The sequence below is a fragment of the Oncorhynchus mykiss genome, chromosome 9 (genome assembly GCF_057628025.1).
Source record: "Oncorhynchus mykiss isolate SJ-2025 chromosome 9, ASM5762802v1, whole genome shotgun sequence".
NCBI classification, from domain to species: Eukaryota; Metazoa; Chordata; class Actinopteri; order Salmoniformes; family Salmonidae; genus Oncorhynchus; species Oncorhynchus mykiss.
In genome coordinates this window covers 15595437-15603338 of record NC_143030.1, presented here as the reverse complement: position 1 = coordinate 15603338, position 7902 = coordinate 15595437, and positions in this window count along the sequence as shown.

Below are 7902 nucleotides of genomic sequence, written 5' to 3'. Positions count from 1 at the left end.
TGCGGTTGTCGAAGTAGGAGCTGCGGTTGTAGTAGACGCGGTTGTCGCTGTAGGAGCTGCCATTGTTGTAGTAGGTGCTGTCGATGTCGTAGTAGGAGCTGCCGATGTCGTAGTAGGTGCCACAGATGTCGTAGTAGGACCTGCAGATGTCGTAGTAGGAGCCGCGGTTGTCGTAGTAGGAGCTGTGGTTGTAGGAGCTGCGGGTGTCGTAGTAGGAGCTGCGGTTGTCGTAGTAGGAGCTACGGTTGTAGTAGACGCGGTTGTCGCTGTAGGAGCTGCCATTGTTGTAGTAGGTGCTGTCGATGTCGTAGTAGGAGCTGCCGATGTCGTAGTAGGAGCTACTGTTGTCGTAGTAGGAGCTGCGGTTGACGTAGTAGGAGCTGCGGTTGACGTAGTAGGAGCTGCGGTTGTCGTAGTAGGAGCTACTGTTGTCGTAGTAGGAGCTACGGTTGACGTAGTAGGAGCTGCGGTTGACGTAGTAGGAGCTGCGGTTGTCGAAGTAGGAGCTGCGGTTGTCGAAGTAGGAGCTGCGGTTGTAGTAGACGCGGTTGTCGCTGTAGGAGCTGCCATTGTTGTAGTAGGTGCTGTCGATGTCGTAGTAGGAGCTGCCGATGTCGTAGTAGGAGCTACTGTTGTCGTAGTAGGAGCTGCGGTTGACGTAGTAGGAGCTGCGGTTGACGTAGTAGGAGCTACTGTTGTCGTAGTAGGAGCTGCGGTTGTTGTAGTAGGAGCTGCGGTTGACGTAGTAGGAGCTGCGGTTGTCGAAGTAGGAGCTGCGGTTGTAGTAGACGCGGTTGTCGCTGTAGGAGCTGCCATTGTTGTAGTAGGTGCTGTCGATGTCGTAGTAGGAGCTGCCGATGTCGTAGTAGGTGCCACAGATGTCGTAGTAGGAGCTGCCGATGTCGTAGTAGGAGCTGCGGTTGTAGTAGACGCGGTTGTCGCTGTAGGAGCTGCGGTTGTAGTAGACGTGGTTGTCGCTGTAGGAGCTGCCATTGTTGTAGTAGGAGCTGTCGATGTCGTAGTAGGAGCTGCGGTTGACGTAGTAGGAGCTGCGGTTGTAGTAGACGCGGTTGTCGCTGTAGGAGCTGCGGTTGTAGTAGACGCGGTTGTCGCTGTAGGAGCTGCCATTGTTGTAGTAGGAGCTGTCGATGTCGTAGTAGGAGCTGCGGTTGTAGTAGACGCGGTTGTCGAAGTAGGAGCTGCGGTTGTAGTAGACGCGGTTGTCGCTGTAGGAGCTGCCATTGTTGTAGTAGGAGCTGTCGATGTCGTAGTAGGAGCTGTCGATGTCGTAGTAGGAGCTGCGGTTGTAGTAGACGCGGTTGTCGTAGTAGGAGCTGTGGTTGTAGGAGCTGCGGGTGTCGTAGTAGGAGCTGCGGTTGTCGTAGTAGGAGCTACGGTTGTAGTAGACGCGGTTGTCGCTGTAGGAGCTGCCATTGTTGTAGTAGGTGCTGTCGATGTCGTAGTAGGAGCTGCCGATGTCGTAGTAGGAGCTACTGTTGTCGTAGTAGGAGCTGCGGTTGACGTAGTAGGAGCTGCGGTTGACGTAGTAGGAGCTGCGGTTGTCGTAGTAGGAGCTACTGTTGTCGTAGTAGGAGCTACGGTTGACGTAGTAGGAGCTGCGGTTGACGTAGTAGGAGCTGCGGTTGTCGAAGTAGGAGCTGCGGTTGTCGAAGTAGGAGCTGCGGTTGTAGTAGACGCGGTTGTCGCTGTAGGAGCTGCCATTGTTGTAGTAGGTGCTGTCGATGTCGTAGTAGGAGCTGCCGATGTCGTAGTAGGAGCTACTGTTGTCGTAGTAGGAGCTGCGGTTGACGTAGTAGGAGCTGCGGTTGACGTAGTAGGAGCTACTGTTGTCGTAGTAGGAGCTGCGGTTGTTGTAGTAGGAGCTGCGGTTGACGTAGTAGGAGCTGCGGTTGTCGAAGTAGGAGCTGCGGTTGTAGTAGACGCGGTTGTCGCTGTAGGAGCTGCCATTGTTGTAGTAGGTGCTGTCGATGTCGTAGTAGGAGCTGCCGATGTCGTAGTAGGTGCCACAGATGTCGTAGTAGGAGCTGCCGATGTCGTAGTAGGAGCTGCGGTTGTAGTAGACGCGGTTGTCGCTGTAGGAGCTGCGGTTGTAGTAGACGTGGTTGTCGCTGTAGGAGCTGCCATTGTTGTAGTAGGAGCTGTCGATGTCGTAGTAGGAGCTGCGGTTGACGTAGTAGGAGCTGCGGTTGTAGTAGACGCGGTTGTCGCTGTAGGAGCTGCGGTTGTAGTAGACGCGGTTGTCGCTGTAGGAGCTGCCATTGTTGTAGTAGGAGCTGTCGATGTCGTAGTAGGAGCTGCGGTTGTAGTAGACGCGGTTGTCGAAGTAGGAGCTGCGGTTGTAGTAGACGCGGTTGTCGCTGTAGGAGCTGCCATTGTTGTAGTAGGAGCTGTCGATGTCGTAGTAGGAGCTGTCGATGTCGTAGTAGGAGCTGCGGTTGTAGTAGACGCGGTTGTCGAAGTAGGAGCTGCGGTTGTAGTAGACGCGGTTGTCGCTGTAGGAGCTGCCATTGTTGTAGTAGGAGCTGTCGATGTCGTAGTAGGAGCTGCCGATGTCGTAGTAGGAGCTACTGTTGTCGTAGTAGGAGCTGCGGTTGTAGTAGTAGGTGCCACAGATGTCGTAGTAGGAGCTGCGGTTGACGTAGTAGGATCTGCGGTTGTAGTAGACGCGGTTGTCGCTGTAGGAGCTGCGGTTGACGTAGTAGGAGCTGCGGTTGTAGTAGACGCGGTTGTCGCTGTAGGAGCTGCGGTTGTAGTAGACGCGGTTGTCGTAGTAGGAGCTGCCAATGTCGTAGTAGGTGCCACAGATGTCGTAGTAGGATCCGCAGATGTCGCTGTAGGAGCTGCCATTGTTGTAGTAGGAGCTGCCGATGTCATAGTAGGAGCTGTCGATGTCGAAGTAGGAGCTGCGGTTGTAGTAGACGCGGTTGTCGCTGTAGGAGCTGCCATTGTTGTAGTAGGAGCTGTCGATGTCGTAGTAGGAGCTGCCGATGTCGTAGTAGGAGCTACTGTTGTCGTAGTAGGATCCGCAGATGTCGTAGTAGGAGCTGCGGTTGACGTAGTAGGAGCTGCGGTTGACGTAGTAGGAGCTGCGGTTGACGTAGTAGGAGCTGCGGTTGTAGTAGACGCAGTTGTCGCTGTAGGAGCTGCGGTTGACGTAGTAGGAGCTGCGGTTGACGTAGTAGGAGCTGCGGTTGACGTAGTAGGAGCTGCGGTTGTAGTAGACGCGGTTGTCGCTGTAGGAGCTGCGGTTGTAGTAGACGCGGTTGTCGAAGTAGGAGCTGCGGTTGTAGTAGACGCGGTTGTCGCTGTAGGAGCTGCCATTGTTGTAGTAGGAGCTGTCGATGTCGTAGTAGGAGCTGTCGATGTCGTAGTAGGAGCTGCGGTTGTAGTAGACGCGGTTGTCGAAGTAGGAGCTGCGGTTGTAGTAGACGCGGTTGTCGCTGTAGGAGCTGCCATTGTTGTAGTAGGAGCTGTCGATGTCGTAGTAGGAGCTGCTGTTGTCGTAGTAGGAGCTGCGGTTGTAGTAGTAGGTGCCACAGATGTCGTAGTAGGAGCTGCGGTTGACGTAGTAGGATCTGCGGTTGTAGTAGACGCGGTTGTCGCTGTAGGAGCTGCGGTTGACGTAGTAGGAGCTGCGGTTGACGTAGTAGGAGCTGCGGTTGTAGTAGACGCGGTTGTCGCTGTAGGAGCTGCGGTTGTAGTAGACGCGGTTGTCGCTGTAGGAGCTGCCATTGTTGTAGTAGGAGCTGTCGATGTCGTAGTAGGAGCTGCCGATGTCGTAGTAGGTGCCACAGATGTCGTAGTAGGATCCGCAGATGTCGCTGTAGGAGCTGCCATTGTTGTAGTAGGAGCTGCCGATGTCGTAGTAGGAGCTGTCGATGTCGTAGTAGGAGCTGCGGTTGTAGTAGACGCGGTTGTCGAAGTAGGAGCTGCGGTTGTAGTAGACGCGGTTGTCGCTGTAGGAGCTGCCATTGTTGTAGTAGGAGCTGTCGATGTCGTAGTAGGAGCTGCCGATGTCGTAGTAGGAGCTACTGTTGTCGTAGTAGGATCCGCAGATGTCGTAGTAGGAGCTGCGGTTGACGTAGTAGGAGCTGCGGTTGACGTAGTAGGAGCTGCGGTTGTCGTAGTAGGAGCTGCGGTTGTAGTAGACGCGGTTGTCGCTGTAGGAGCTGCGGTTGACGTAGTAGGAGCTGCGGTTGACGTAGTAGGAGCTGCGGTTGACGTAGTAGGATCTGCGGTTGTAGTAGACGCGATTGTCGCTGTAGGAGCTGCGGTTGACGTAGTAGGAGCTGCGGTTGACATAGTAGGAGCTGCGGTTGACGTAGTAGGAGCTGCGGTTGTAGTAGACGCGGTTGTCGCTGTAGGAGCTGCGGTTGTAGTAGACGCGGTTGTCGCTGTAGGAGCTGCCATTGTTGTAGTAGGAGCTGTCGATGTCGTAGTAGGAGCTGCCGATGTCGTAGTAGGAGCTACTGTTGTCGTAGTAGGAGCTGCGGTTGTCGTAGTAGGAGCTGCGGTTGACGTAGTAGGAGCTGCGGTTGACGTAGTAGGAGCTGCGGTTGTAGTAGTAGGTGCCACAGATGTCGTAGTAGGAGCTGCGGTTGACGTAGTAGGATCTGCGGTTGTAGTAGACGCGGTTGTCGCTGTAGGAGCTGCGGTTGACGTAGTAGGAGCTGCGGTTGACGTAGTAGGAGCTGCGGTTGACGTAGTAGGAGCTGCGGTTGACGTAGTAGGAGCTGCGGTTGACGTAGTAGGAGCTGCGGTTGTAGTAGACGCGGTTGTCGCTGTAGGAGCTGCGGTTGACGTAGTAGGAGCTGCGGTTGACGTAGTAGGAGCTGCGGTTGACGTAGTAGGAGCTGCGGTTGTAGTAGTAGGAGCTGCGGTTGTAGTAGTAGGAGCTACTGTTGTCGTAGTAGGAACTACTGTTGTCGTAGTAGGAGCTGCGGTTGTTGTAGTAGGAGCTGCGGTTGACGTAGTAGGAGCTGCGGTTGACGTAGTAGGAGCTGCGGTTGTAGTAGACGCGGTTGTCGCTGTAGGAGCTGCCATTGTTGTAGTAGGTGCTGTCGATGTCGTAGTAGGAGCTGCGGTTGTAGTAGACGCGGTTGTCGCTGTAGGAGCTGCCATTGTTGTAGTAGGTGCTGTCGATGTCGTAGTAGGAGCTACTGTTGTCGTAGTAGGATCTGCGGTTGACGTAGTAGGAGCTGCGGTTGACGTAGTAGGAGCTGCGGTTGTTGTAGTAGGATCCGCAGATGTCGTAGTAGGAGCCGCGGTTGTCGTAGTAGGAGCTGTGGTTGTAGGAGCTGCGGGTGTCGTAGTAGGAGCTGCGGTTGTAGAAGCTGCGGTTGTCAAAATAGGAGCTGCGGTTGTAGAAGCTGCGGTTGTCGTAGTAGGAGCTGCGGTTGTAGTAGTAGGTGCCACAGATGTCGTAGTAGGAGCTGCGGTTGACGTAGTAGGATCTGCGGTTGTAGTAGACGCGGTTGTCGCTGTAGGAGCTGCGGTTGACGTAGTAGGAGCTGCGGTTGACGTAGTAGGAGCTGCGGTTGACGTAGTAGGAGCTGCTGTTGTAGTAGGATCTGCGGTTGTAGTAGACGCGGTTGTCGCTGTAGGAGCTGCGGTTGACGTAGTAGGAGCTGCGGTTGTAGTAGACGCGGTTGTCGCTGTAGGAGCTGCGGTTGACGTAGTAGGAGCTGCGGTTGACGTAGTAGGAGCTGCGGTTGACGTAGTAGGAGCTGCGGTTGTAGTAGTAGGAGCTGCGGTTGTAGTAGTAGGAGCTACTGTTGTCGTAGTAGGAACTACTGTTGTCGTAGTAGGAGCTGCGGTTGTTGTAGTAGGAGCTGCGGTTGACGTAGTAGGAGCTACGGTTGACGTAGTAGGAGCTGCGGTTGTAGTAGACGCGGTTGTCGCTGTAGGAGCTGCCATTGTTGTAGTAGGTGCTGTCGATGTCGTAGTAGTAGCTGCGGTTGTAGTAGACGCGGTTGTCGCTGTAGGAGCTGCCATTGTTGTAGTAGGTGCTGTCGATGTCGTAGTAGGAGCTACTGTTGTCGTAGTAGGAGCTGCGGTTGACGTAGTAGGAGCTGCGGTTGACGTAGTAGGAGCTGCGGTTGTTGTAGTAGGATCCGCAGATGTCGTAGTAGGAGCCGCGGTTGTCGTAGTAGGAGCTGTGGTTGTAGGAGCTGCGGGTGTCGTAGTAGGAGCTGCGGTTGTAGAAGCTGCGGTTGTCAAAATAGGAGCTGCGGTTGTAGAAGCTGCGGTTGTCGTAGTAGGAGCTGCAGTTGTTGTAGTAAGAGCTGCGTTTCTCGTAGTAGGAGCTGCGCTTGACGTGGTAGCAGCCTCGGTTGTTGTGGTAGGAGCTGCGGTCGTCGTGGTAGTAGCCTCGGTTGTCGTGGTAGCAGCCGCGGTTGTCGTAGTAGGAGCCTCGGTTGTTATTGTCATATTAGGCTCTAAGGTTGTGCTTGTTGCAGAGCAAAGGCTGCATATTTCTGGAAAAAAATACTAAATATTACAATTATTAATAAATATGACAATACCTTAATCCTAGGCATCAGAAATGGGCATTTCCAAAACGTCAGCCCATGTTTTTCCCTCAAGGTCCCTCAAGGCCTGAAGATGGACCAGCCCATCTGGCATTTGCCTGAAATTCCATATATCCATTCCTTTTTTGACTCGCTTCAAGAAGCTGGGCTTATGTCGCTTGTCACTACTTCATAGGAGAGGCATTTAAATGTGTTTTTTTATTATTATCACATTTTTTGTGGGAGAAATGCCTTCTGGAACGTGTTCTTTCATGTGCAATAATTATTAATGTATATGGCATCTTTAAATACGAATAAAACATGTAAATTACCAGCTTAGTAAATTACGGGCACATTCCCACTAGCAATAATTGGCTGAGATAATGGATGGGCTGGACATGCTGAGAGATGAGTTTGGATTGGTCTGCCATGTAGCATGCTTCTATCTATAACATGACCTGCTCAGTATGTGTGGATAGTAATTTCTACGGCTACTTAAAAAAAAAAGATACAGTATCATGAAGAACTGAAAATGCTTTGCTGGACTACTTTCTGGAGGATGACCATGCCATGCTGAATCTCTCTGATTCTGAAAATGAATCAGACAATGAGGAAATTCCTGCCTTAGGTCAAAACATTTTCATTGAACCAGACATTATTGTCTTCTGATGACAGTGGTGGGGAAGAAACTGTGTCGTTGTCACGGAAGAAGTTGAGCGAATTTATGAAATCAGTGGAAGCAGAGAGATGATTGCCAAATGCTGAGAGTCCAAATGGGAACACAGAAGGATGTTGTATAAAACTTGTCTTCTGATCACATTTTCTAACTAAGGGCAACCATGACATTGTTCATCCATGTATACGGCTAATAGTCTAATTACATTACCAGATTGTATAAGTTTCTAATTTGGTCAGAAAGTAATTTTTCATTGCAAGTTAAAGTGTACTGTTAGCTATCTTTCTCGTCTAGTTTACTGCACTGTGAATCCTTAAAGAGATGGGTGGGGCTAAGGCTTGAGAGTGTGTGAATGATGCTGGGTGTAGACAAAGAAGAGCTCTCCAGTAGGTGTACTACATTTTCTTAAAGGTGGGGTTACAAGTTTATCAACATTCAAATCAGGAATGCTTTCCCATTGCTCATCAACTGTGCAGTGTATGATACAACGTTTTATAGGTCTGAGTCTCTACTTTTATCCAATGTAAAAAAAATACAATTTCAAATTTGATGCATAGGACCGAATTCAGGTGGTGAGTCAGATTACTGCTTAAGCTTCACATTGAATATATTTTTACAACAATAACTAAACAGGAGATAGATACTAACCTGAAAACATTATGAGTAACAGCCAAAGTTCCATGGTTGTATTGGTAT